Source organism: Salvelinus fontinalis, chromosome 15 (assembly GCF_029448725.1).
Source record: "Salvelinus fontinalis isolate EN_2023a chromosome 15, ASM2944872v1, whole genome shotgun sequence".
Classification (NCBI taxonomy): Eukaryota; Metazoa; Chordata; class Actinopteri; order Salmoniformes; family Salmonidae; genus Salvelinus; species Salvelinus fontinalis.
Window position 1 is genome coordinate 2,399,374 of NC_074679.1, and position 13,066 is coordinate 2,412,439.

The window sequence follows — 13,066 nt, forward strand, 5'->3', positions numbered from 1 at the left end:
GAATGAAGAGGTCCCCCCCCCCCCCCCTCCCAGGTTCCTGAGCCTGTGTAGAGATCTGAATTCACATTTAAATCTGACTGAAGGAGTACACTTTTTTTGTTTTTGTTTAAAATGTAGGATAGTAGTGTGAATTTGGTTAGTGTTTTTTTTTGGTTTTGGTAATTAGTATGAATTTGTTCATCCAAAACATATTTTGTTTTTGGGGTATTTTTCACTACAAAATGGTGGCAAAATACACCTTATGAGTGTAGTCTGCCAATAAACCTCAAAGAAGAACAAGAAGCATGGATGAGGACAGGGGCGATCAGTTACCAGGGATGGTTGAATCATGGAGTGGACAGGCAGGTGAAACTAATTGAGTACCACAGTATGAGTCATAATAGCCATGGAACCTAGCGGTCAAACAGGGAAATGGTTCTTCCACCGCAAATTTTTCCCCATTGGGAATTTTAGAAACACTTAAAATATGGGCTCTGGGATGTTATGATAGCTGTGTAAATCACTCTAGGACAAGGTGACTTTTGTCAGTATATTTGCCTGTATTTACCCCCCCTAAAATGTAATGTTAATTAGCACTTTCGAATCTAAGAGTAAATAGAGCTGAATATATTGATAAAAGTCACCTTGTCCAAGAGAGATTTACACGGTTATCAAAACGTCACCCAGCCTAAACTAAACACAAATCTTATTTTAAGTGTTTCTAAAATCCACTAAATGAAAAATGAATTATAGAAAAACGATTGGAACTATTTACCTGTTTGACCGCTAGGTTTTATGGGTATTATGACACCTCCACTGTGGATCTCTATTAGTTATTCTGCGCTCTGTCACACTCAAGACAAGAGCGCTCTGAAATCCGAGTAGATAGCCGGAGTGAATTTGGAAACCTTAATAAACTTGGTTTTGGATTTCTCCCTGACCAAGATGGCTGCCATTTTCGACCCATAACAGAACTTTGAGAGTTTATGACACAGCCGATCGTATGGTGAAACTAGAGCGCTTAGCAGGATAGAGTTCATTCCCAATAACACTTCTCTGGAATTTACATTTATATCGGCCAGGTTCGAGAGAGAGGTGATCGAATTTGACTGACTTCTGGATCGGGGCGCTGGTCACAGGTAAGGGGACAAGTTAGATATTTTCAAATGATATCTAATTAACGTTAGTCGGTGCGGTTACTGACGGCAGAGGGGGAAAAAATAGATGTTTTGGCTGGGGTTCACAGCTCTCGACGTTGGCTATCCAGCAAATGCTAACTAGCTAGCTGGCAACATTAGAACCGAACGAACTGTACCGTAGCTGAAACTGGTACACTATGAGCTAACAGTCAGCGAACTATAAATACAAGTTAGCCCTTGGGTGAATAAGCCACATTTAAACGGCTCTAAGTGTTATGACGGCTAGAAGCTAGCTAACAGGTAGCTAACTGGCGGCAAGGAGCTAACTTTGCTACTGGGTTGACAGCGCTAGCTGGTTGGCTACTGAATAGCTAACGTTATAATTAAGTGGATTCACATCATTAGACTATCATTTGATTTTATGATATCTGGCAGAGATAGCTAGGTAGCTAACTAGCTAACGAGGTAGTTTTAATGTGAAATGCGTAACATATGGACTGAAACCCACTACCTTACTGCGTAACGTTAGTCTCAAAGGCAGTGGCTTCGCGACTAAGGTTAACTATTTAGTTAGTGAGCTAGCTAGCTACTGTTAACTCTCTCAATGAACAAACTAGCTAGCTAACATGCTTGAAGTCTATTTCACGACCATGGCTGTCTGTTCTTCATTGTTGGGGCTCTACTTTAACCTAGTACGGTTAGCCCTCCTTAAAATATTACATGGCCGGGATCCTTCCTTCTGTCGTCCTTTTTAACGTTGATTGTCAATATGTTAGAATCACCATTCTTAGGATGAAACGGAATGTGTGAGTAAATACCTTGTCTGACATAAAACCTGCAAGTTACGCAAATGTCACTTTACATTTCCACTCATGTGTAGGAACGGACTACTCTGATCTGATTTTCCAACATCATGATGATCTTGACACACACCTGCCTCGAAGCCAAGTAGGGTTGGCCGGGCGGGTAGAGAGTGAAACTCAACAAGTTGCCTGGCATGTGTCATTTCTCAATTAGTCATCGTCACATAGATTCTGTGTTGCAATTCCAACAGCTCCTGTTACATTGAATGATACAAATCTGTCGTCGTTGAGATTCTCAGTGGTATTCCCGTCAAAATACAATAGCGAAGAATGTGATCAATCTGACACAGCCACAACACCTCTATCCATCTCCTGACTCACACACCTCCCCCTGAAACATTTCCCACTGAGATTTAGGTTTATGTGATGGTGGTGTATCTGGATGATAGCAACCATCTGTTTCATAGTCTGATATACAACACCTTTTTCCCCCTAGTCTGATAGATACAACACCTTTTCCCCCCTAGTCTGATAGATACACCACCTTTTCCCCCCTAGTCTGATAGATACACCACCTTTCCCCCCTAGTCTGATAGATACACCTTTTCCCCCCCTAGTCTGATAGATACAACACCTTTTCCCCCCCTAGTCTGATAGATACACCACCTTTTCCCCCTAGTCTGATAGATACGACACCTTTTCCCCCCTAGTCTGATAGATACAGCACCTTTTCCCCCCTAGTCTGATAGATACACCTTTTCCCCCCTAGTCTGATAGATACACCTTTTCCCCCTAGTCTGATAGATACACCACCTTTCCCCCCCTAGTCTGATAGATACAACACCTTTTCCCCCTAGTCTGATAGATACGACACCTTTTCCCCCCCTAGTCTGATAGATACGACACCTTTTCCCCCCCTAGTCTGATAGATACAACACCTTTTCCCCCCTAGTCTGATAGATACAACACCTTTTCCCCCCCTAGTCTGATAGATACAACACCTTCCCCCCCCCCCTAGTCTGATAGATACAACACCTTTCCCCCCCTAGTCTGATAGATACAACACCTTTTCCCCCCCTAGTCTGATAGATACAGCACCTTTTCCCCCCCTAGTCTGATAGATACAGCACCTTTTCCCCCTAGTCTGATAGATACACCACCTTTTCCCCCTAGTCTGATAGATACAACACCTTTTCCCCCTAGTCTGATAGATACACCTTTTCCCCCCCTAGTCTGATAGATACAACACCTTTTCCCCCTAGTCTGATAGATACAACACCTTTTCCCCCCTAGTCTGATAGATACAACACCTTTTCCCCCCTAGTCTGATAGATACACCTTTTCCCCCCTAGTCTGATAGATACACCTTTTCCCCCCTAGTCTGATAGATACAACACCTTTCCCCCCTAGTCTGATAGATACAACACCTTTTCCCCCCTAGTCTGATAGATACAACACCTTTTCCCCCCTAGTCTGATAGATACACCACCTTTTCCCCCCTAGTCTGATAGATACAACACCTTTTCCCCCCTAGTCTGATAGATACACCTTTTCCCCCCCCTAGTCTGATAGATACAACACCTTTTCCCCCCTAGTCTGATAGATACAACACCTTTCCCCCCCTAGTCTGATAGATACACCACCTTTTCCCCCTAGTCTGATAGATACAACACCTTTTCCCCCCTAGTCTGATAGATACACCTTTTCCCCCCCTAGTCTGATAGATACACCACCTTTTCCCCCCTAGTCTGATAGATACACCACCTTTTCCCCCCTAGTCTGATAGATACACCACCTTTTCCCCCCTAGTCTGATAGATACAACACCTTTCCCCCCCCCCTAGTCTGATAGATACAACACCTTTTCCCCCCTAGTCTGATAGATACACCACCTTTTCCCCCCTAGTCTGATAGATACAACACCTTTTACCCCCTAGTCTGATAGATACAGCACCTTTTCCCCCCTAGTCTGATAGATACAACACCTTTTCCCCCTAGTCTGATAGATACAACACCTTTTCCCCCCTAGTCTGATAGATACACCTTTTCCCCCCCTAGTCTGATAGATACACCACCTTTTCCCCCCTAGTCTGATAGATACACCACCTTTTCCCCCCTAGTCTGATAGATACACCACCTTTTCCCCCCCTAGTCTGATAGATACACCTTTTCCCCCCTAGTCTGATAGATACACCACCTTTTCCCCCCCTAGTCTGATAGATACACCACCTTTTCCCCCCTAGTCTGATAGATACAACACCTTTTCCCCCCTAGTCTGATAGATACACCACCTTTTCCCCCCTAGTCTGATAGATACAACACCTTTTCCCCCTAGTCTGATAGATACAACACCTTTTCCCCCCTAGTCTGATAGATACACCTTTTCCCCCCCTAGTCTGATAGATACACCACCTTTTCCCCCCTAGTCTGATAGATACACCACCTTTTCCCCCCTAGTCTGATAGATACAACACCTTTTCCCCCCTAGTCTGATAGATACAACACCTTTTCCCCCTAGTCTGATAGATACAACACCTTTTCCCCCTAGTCTGATAGATACAACACCTTTTACCCCCCTAGTCTGATAGATACACCACCTTTTCCCCCCTAGTCTGATAGATACACCACCTTTTCCCCCCTAGTCTGATAGATACAACACCTTTTCCCCCCTAGTCTGATAGATACAACACCTTTTCCCCCTAGTCTGATAGATACAACACCTTTTCCCCCTAGTCTGATAGATACAACACCTTTTCCCCCCTAGTCTGATAGATACACCACCTTTTCCCCCCTAGTCTGATAGATACAACACCTTTCCCCCCTAGTCTGATAGATACAACACCTTTTCCCCCCTAGTCTGATAGATACACCACCTTTTCCCCCTAGTCTGATAGATACACCACCTTTTCCCCCCTAGTCTGATAGATACACCTTTTCCTAGGTTGTTAACCAGTCTTTTTAGCAAACACTCCACTCCTGTCATTGGCCAAAGAGGAGTGGAATGTTAGCCTTTCCTTATTATTTACATTTGAGTAATTTAGCGTTTTTATTAGTGTTTAGTGCCTTGTTCAAGGGCACCCAGGCAGGTTTTTATCTCAGGGCCAAACCGTTCGGCTACGCCTGCAATGAAGTGATTCAACGGTCACCCCAACAGATCTATTGAAGCTTGTTACTGCGATGCGATTTGCCCGCTAGAAAAACTAAACTTAGGTTATTGATTGGTTAGTGGGTTGCCATTAGGGGATTGAAATGATTAACCGGTTTGGTCGCTGGTCGCTGTGATGCTCTAGTTAGCAGTGAGGCCCTCTGCTCTCCCAACTCTCCCATTTTGGCTTTTCATTTTCAGAGCAATGACAAACTCTGCTCTTTGAGCAGGTGAGTTCCCCCTCAGGAGAATGAATGTGTGTTAATTCTTTGTACCAAAGCCTTTAGTTCTGACAGGCAAGCAGTATGACAGAGGAGCAGAATGCCAGCTCAGGACTCAGTCTACGGCTGTTCCAAATGGCACATGATTCCCTATTTAGTGCACTACTTTTGGCCAGGACTTTTTCCATTGGGCCCTGAGCCATTGGGCTCCCGAGTGGCTCAGCGGTCTAAGGCATTGCATCTCAGTGCAAGAGGTTTCACTACAGTCCTTGGTTTTTTCGAATCCAGGCTGGGTGACTTCCGTCCGTGATTTGGAGGCGCACAATTGGCCCAGCGTCGTCCGGGTTTGGCCGGGATAGGCTGTCATTGTAATTAAGAATTTGTTCTTAACTGACTTGCCTAGTTAAATAAAAAAAATATGAAAACAATTTGTGACTCGGTTTATGTCTGCGGTGTGTGGATAGCTTCGTGAGACTAAACTGCTGCCGGGTTGCTCTGTGGAGGCCATTTCCTGGCGACCATTCATCCACGTGTCTGATCAGTGACAACGTTTACATGCACACCAATATCCCGTTGTTATTCAGGGATAGTCAAGTATTCTGTTTTTGAGTTGACACAATAATCAACATCATATCCCGTTTACAATAAACCCCCTCAAAAAGCTTGTGTCCCGGATAAGATGTCTGGGATATGCTGATCTTAGACGGGATACTGTGGCATGTCAACGTCTAATCCCGTTTATCTGATTTGTTAAACAAATCACTTCAAAAATGCTTCCAATCGTTTTTCCACTTAATTTTTCCCTTTGGGATTTTCAGAAACACCTAAAATAAGGGCTGTGTTTAGTGTAGATTTACCCTGGCGTGACGTTTTGATGTGGTGCAATATTCACGGGTCACTACGGAGGAGTGTTAGTTCCTGACTCAAAGGGGAATACTGTGGTGCTGTATTCACGGGTCACTACGGTGGAGTGTTAGTTCCTGACTCAGGGGAATACTGTGGTGCTGTATTCACGGGTCACTACGGTGGAGTGTTAGTTCCTGACTCAGGGGAATACTGTGGTGCTGTATTCACGGGTCACTACGGTGGAGTGTTAGTTCCTGACTCAAAAGGGAATACTGTGGTGCTGTATTCACGGGTCACTACGGTGGAGTGTTAGTTCCTGACTCAAAGGGGAATACTGTGGTGCTGTATTCACGGGTCACTACGGTGGAGTGTTAGTTCCTGACTCAAAGGGGAATACTGTGGTGCTGTATTCACGGGTCACTACGGAGGAGTGTTAGTTCCTGACTCAAAGGGGAATACTGTGGTGCTGTATTCACGGGTCACTACGGAGGAGTGTTAGTTCCTGACTCAGGGGAATACTGTGGTGCTGTATTCACGGGTCACTACGGAGGAGTGTTAGTTCCTGACTCAGGGGAATACTGTGGTGCTGTATTCACGGGTCACTACGGTGGAGTGTTAGTTCCTGACTCAAAGGGGAATACTGTGGTGCTGTATTCACGGGTCACTACGGTGGAGTGTTAGTTCCTGACTCAGGGGAATACTGTGGTGCTGTATTCACGGGTCACTACGGTGGAGTGTTAGTTCCTGACTCAGGGGAATACTGTGGTGCTGTATTCACGGGTCACTACGGAGGAGTGTTAGTTCCTGACTCAGGGGAATACTGTGGTGCTGTATTCACGGGTCACTACGGTGGAGTGTTAGTTCCTGACTCAGGGGAATACTGTGGTGCTGTATTCACGGGTCACTACGGTGGAGTGTTAGTTCCTGACTCAGGGGAATACTGTGGTGCAATATTCACGGGTCACTACGGAGGAGTGTTAGTTCCTGACTCAGGGGAATACTGTGGTGCTGTATTCACGGGTCACTACGGTGGAGTGTTAGTTCCTGACTCAAAGGGGAATACTGTGGTGCTGTATTCACGGGTCACTACGGTGGAGTGTTAGTTCCTGACTCAGGGGAATACTGTGGTGCTGTATTCACGGGTCACTACGGAGGAGTGTTAGTTCCTGACTCAAAGGGGAATACTGTGGTGCTGTATTCACGGGTCACTACGGTGGAGTGTTAGTTCCTGACTCAGGGGAATACTGTGGTGCTGTATTCACGGGTCACTACGGAGGAGTGTTAGTTCCTGACTCAAAGGGGAATACTGTGGTGCTGTATTCACGGGTCACTACGGTGGAGTGTTAGTTCCTGACTCAGGGGAATACTGTGGTGCTGTATTCACGGGTCACTACGGTGGAGTGTTAGTTCCTGACTCAAAGGGGAATACTGTGGTGCTGTATTCACGGGTCACTACGGTGGAGTGTTAGTTCCTGACTCAGGGGAATACTGTGGTGCTGTATTCACGGGTCACTACGGTGGAGTGTTAGTTCCTGACTCAGGGGAATACTGTGGTGCTGTATTCACGGGTCACTACGGAGGAGTGTTAGTTCCTGACTCAGGGGAATACTGTGGTGCTGTATTCACGGGTCACTACGGTGGAGTGTTAGTTCCTGACTCAGGGGAATACTGTGGTGCTGTATTCACGGGTCACTACGGTGGAGTGTTAGTTCCTGACTCAGGGGAATACTGTGGTGCTGTATTCACGGGTCACTACGGTGGAGTGTTAGTTCCTGACTCAGGGGAATACTGTGGTGCAATATTCACGGGTCACTACGGAGGAGTGTTAGTTCCTGACTCAGGGGAATACTGTGGTGCTGTATTCACGGGTCACTACGGTGGAGTGTTAGTTCCTGACTCAAAGGGGAATACTGTGGTGCTGTATTCACGGGTCACTACGGTGGAGTGTTAGTTCCTGACTCAGGGGAATACTGTGGTGCTGTATTCACGGGTCACTACGGAGGAGTGTTAGTTCCTGACTCAAAGGGGAATACTGTGACATCTCCCTCCAAGCATTAAAACTCATGGTATCTGATTCCGTGCTCTCGTCTGCATTAAAAACAAAAATATCGATCCAGGTTTGGGTGTGGCGGGTGAGATGAGGTGTTTACACTGTCGACCACGCCCCCTGACTTTGAGAAGCTCCGAACGCGACATGCATCAAGCCACACCCATCTCATTAGTGGTGGAGAGAAAAGAGACATTATGTCAGACTCATTTACAATTGACTGTCACAGCTCCACATTAACAGTATGTGACTGTCACAGCTCCACATTAACAGGATGTGACTGTCACAGCTCCACATTAACAGGATGTAACTGTCACAGCTCCACATTAACAGGATGTGACTGTCACAGCTCCACATTAACAGGATGTGACTGTCACAGCTCCACATTAACAGGATGTGACTGTCACAGCTCCACATTAACAGGATGTGACTGTCACAGCTCCACATTAACAGGATGTGACTGTCACAACTCCACATTAACAGGATGTGACTGTCACAGCTCCACATTAACAGGATGTGACTGTCACAGCTCCACATTAACAGGATGTGACTGTCACAGCTCCACATTAACAGGATGTGACTGTCACAGCTCCACATTAACAGGATGTGACTGTCACAGCTCCACATTAACAGGATGTGACTGTCACAACTCCACATTAACAGTATGTGACTGTCACAACTCCACATTAACAGTATGTGACTGTCACAGCTCCACATTAACAGTATGTGACTGTCACAGCTCCACATTAACAGTATGTGACTGTCACAGCTCCACATTAACAGTATGTGACTGTCACAGCTCCACATTAACAGTATGTGACTGTCACAGCTCCACATTAACAGTATGTGACTGTCACAGCTCCACATTAACAGTATGTGACTGTCACAGCTCCACATTAACAGTATGTGACTGTCACAGCTCCACATTAACAGTATGTGACTGTCACAGCTCCACATTAACAGTATGTGACTGTCACAGCTCCACATTAACAGTATGTGACTGTCACAGCTCCACATTAACAGGATGTGACTGTCACAGCTCCACATTAACAGGATGTGACTGTCACAGCTCCACATTAACAGGATGTGACTGTCACAGCTCCACATTAACAGGATGTGACTGTCACAGCTCCACATTAACAGGATGTGACTGTCACAGCTCCACATTAACAGGATGTGACTGTCACAGCTCCACATTAACAGGATGTGACTGTCACAGCTCCACATTAACAGGATGTGACTGTCACAGCTCCACATTAACAGGATGTGACTGTCACAGCTCCACATTAACAGGATGTGACTGTCACAGCTCCACATTAACAGGATGTGACTGTCACAGCTCCACGTTAACAGGATGTGACTGTCACAGCTCCACGTTAACAGGATGTGACTGTCACAGCTCCACGTTAACAGGATGTGACTGTCACAGCTCCACGTTAACAGGATGTGACTGTCACAGCTCCACGTTAACAGGATGTGACTGTCACAGCTCCACGTTAACAGGATGTGACTGTCACAGCTCCACGTTAACAGGATGTGACTGTCACAGCTCCACGTTAACAGGATGTGACTGTCACAGCTCCACGTTAACAGGATGTGACTGTCACAGCTCCACGTTAACAGGATGTGACTGTCACAGCTCCACGTTAACAGGATGTGACTGTCACAGCTCCACGTTAACAGGATGTGACTGTCACAGCTCCACGTTAACAGGATGTGACTGTCACAGCTCCACGTTAACAGGATGTGACTGTCACAGCTCCACGTTAACAGGATGTGACTGTCACAGCTCCACGTTAACAGGATGTGACTGTCACAGCTCCACGTTAACAGGATGTGACTGTCACAGCTCCACGTTAACAGGATGTGACTGTCACAGCTCCACGTTAACAGGATGTGACTGTCACAGCTCCACGTTAACAGGATGTGACTGTCACAGCTCCACGTTAACAGGATGTGACTGTCACAGCTCCACGTTAACAGGATGTGACTGTCACAGCTCCACGTTAACAGGATGTGACTGTCACAGCTCCACGTTAACAGGATGTGACTGTCACAGCTCCACGTTAACAGGATGTGACTGTCACAGCTCCACGTTAACAGGATGTGACTGTCACAGCTCCACGTTAACAGGATGTGACTGTCACAGCTCCACGTTAACAGGATGTGACTGTCACAGCTCCACGTTAACAGGATGTGACTGTCACAGCTCCACGTTAACAGGATGTGACTGTCACAGCTCCACGTTAACAGGATGTGACTGTCACAGCTCCACGTTAACAGGATGTGACTGTCACAGCTCCACGTTAACAGGATGTGACTGTCACAGCTCCACGTTAACAGGATGTGACTGTCACAGCTCCACGTTAACAGGATGTGACTGTCACAGCTCCACGTTAACAGGATGTGACTGTCACAGCTCCACGTTAACAGGATGTGACTGTCACAGCTCCACGTTAACAGGATGTGACTGTCACAGCTCCACGTTAACAGGATGTGACTGTCACAGCTCCACGTTAACAGGATGTGACTGTCACAGCTCCACGTTAACAGGATGTGACTGTCACAGCTCCACGTTAACAGGATGTGACTGTCACAGCTCCACGTTAACAGGATGTGACTGTCACAGCTCCACGTTAACAGGATGTGACTGTCACAGCTCCACGTTAACAGGATGTGACTGTCACAGCTCCACGTTAACAGGATGTGATGGTGAGTTGAGAATACAATCAGAAATACTGTTAGAGTGTTTTTACAATTCACTGCCGTAGCCCCAATGTTGGGGTCGTGAGAGTTTTTCCAGATATCAAAATGGGGTCGCGGGGGGGCGGGGGTGCCAAAAGTGTTGGGAACACCTGTACTATTCAATTGAACCCATATGAACTTAAATGAGGAATATTCTGCTTATTCATGGCTACAGGGGATACTCGTGAGCGACATATCAAAGGTCCATGTAAACCAACTTTTTCCACTTTTTAATAAGACCTTAGGTGGGATATGAGCTAGTGTCTGGACTCCTGTGCGTATTCACAGTGACGCAGCATTGTTCTAGTCTGTCGGATAGACAGACTCAGATGAGCTTGGCTGTTGCCTCGTTCAGAAATGTGTTTCTTTTTGATTGAAAGATGTGTTCGATTTGTTCACTCCAAAATGCTCATTCACGATTTTGAACAAGATCTGGCCTGCTTCCTGACGTTGGTCATGTGGAAAGGAAGATCAGTGTCCTGTCTACAGAGTCCCAGCAGTATTAAATGGGTCCGTGCTCTGATATAATGAGCCGAGGGAAGATAATAGGACAAACTTTTTTTACAGTATAATTCTCTATCATTCCCCCACAGTTCATACCCGTGCTTCTACACCTGCATTGCTTGCTGTTTGGGGGTTTGAGGCTGGGTTTCTGTACAGCACTTTGAGATATCAGCTGATGTAAGAAGGGCTATATAAAATTAACTTGATTGATTGATTGATCATACGTGTCCCTTCACCAGAGCAGGTGTTTTAACTGTGGTTGAAGAGGACGGGCTTTCGGTTCTCCACGGGCTGGTGACGTAACGTCAGTCGCTTACAGTGGTATCAACATGCAGACTCATCACTTAAGTCATAACCATCATTAGGGCGTTAATTGGGAAATGTGCATTATTATTATTAGGGAATTATACAAAGCCATCTTTACAAGTTAAACACACTAGGATAGCAATCCCTTTAACTGTTTGAGTACAAATTGGGATTAAATCCTACAACCTCTCGCTCTCTCTCTCTCTCTCTCTCGCTCTCTCTCTGTTTCTCTCTCTCTCTGTTTCTCTATCGACTGTCCTGTGTGAATATTTGACAATAGGGGAGTCGAAGAACAGAGAATATTTGACAAGAGGTAGACGGCTGTGACGATACCCGTGTCTCAATATTTTTCCCCCATGTCAATAGTAACGGGTAGCAGACAGACCTTTTTTTAAGAACCTGCTGCATGTCAAATATGGTGATGCTGTAGCTTAGAAAATACATGTGACTCTAGGTGACACGATGTTGGTTTCCCAACATCAGAGCCGTCTTCCTAAAGAAGTGAAATCCACTTCGTGTGTTATTTCCTTGCTACGATAGTAACGTTCCCTAACCAGTGGGGGAGTGAAAGAATCAGATTCTCATATGACCCCGTTTTTCAGCACAACTAGCCCCAAAATAGGTCTTCTGAAAATCACAGAACTAATTTGAGGTTTTTCCGTGTCCCTGCTTTGCTCAGCTGCACAGTGGTGCGCATGTCTTACCGTGGTCACACACTGCCACTTCTATTATGATGAGAACGAGACACATGACCCACACTATTGAGACTTCTCGGAGCAGTCAGTCAGTCAACGGGACAACTGTCTCCAACTGGTTCAATACAGTAGAAGAATTGCATCATTTGGAGAGGACTGTCCTATATTCGTATCGATTTAGAATTCAGAGATCAGCACGACCTCTTTGGAACACCTGATCCTCTCCCGTCTCCTGATTGGATGATGACTAGTTGTTAGAGCAGGTCATGAGGCCCGGTGGGGGTTGATCGCTTCATTTTCCCTCCCTGACCCTCCCAGACTCACAGCTAGAGATTAGGGAAGGAAGACTCGCTGTGCTGCTGGGACTGGGCGGAGCCTAAGACTCTCTGTGCTGCTGGGGTGGGTGGAGCCTAAGACTGGGCGGAGCCTAAGACTCACTGTGCTGCTGGGGTGGGTGGAGCCTAAGACTGGGCGGAGCCTAAGACTCACTGTGCTCCTGGGGGTGGGCGGAGCCTAAGACTGGGCGGAGCCTAAGACTGGGCGGAGCCTAAGACTCACTGAGCTCCTGGGGGTGGGCGGAGCCTAAGACTCACTGAGCTCCTGGGGGTGGGCGGAGCCTAAGACTCACTGAGCTCCT

At 46.3% G+C, this 13,066-nt stretch overlaps 2 protein-coding genes across 6 annotated transcripts in view; both read left to right on the forward strand.

Annotated features, from left to right (window-relative positions):
• The window catches only part of LOC129811213 (skin secretory protein xP2-like), a 70,674-nt gene that overhangs the window by 16,259 nt on the left and 41,349 nt on the right, over positions 1 to 13,066 (forward strand). The window lies entirely within an intron of this gene.
• Positions 814 to 13,066, forward strand: part of LOC129811261 (protein numb homolog) — a 117,302-nt gene continuing 105,049 nt past the window's right edge. For all 5 annotated transcript variants that reach the window (XM_055862428.1, XM_055862429.1, XM_055862431.1 and 2 more), the window contains exon 1: positions 814 to 1,118. The gene's annotated coding sequence lies outside the window, so the exon portion shown is untranslated. The remainder of the gene's footprint in view (positions 1,119 to 13,066) is intronic.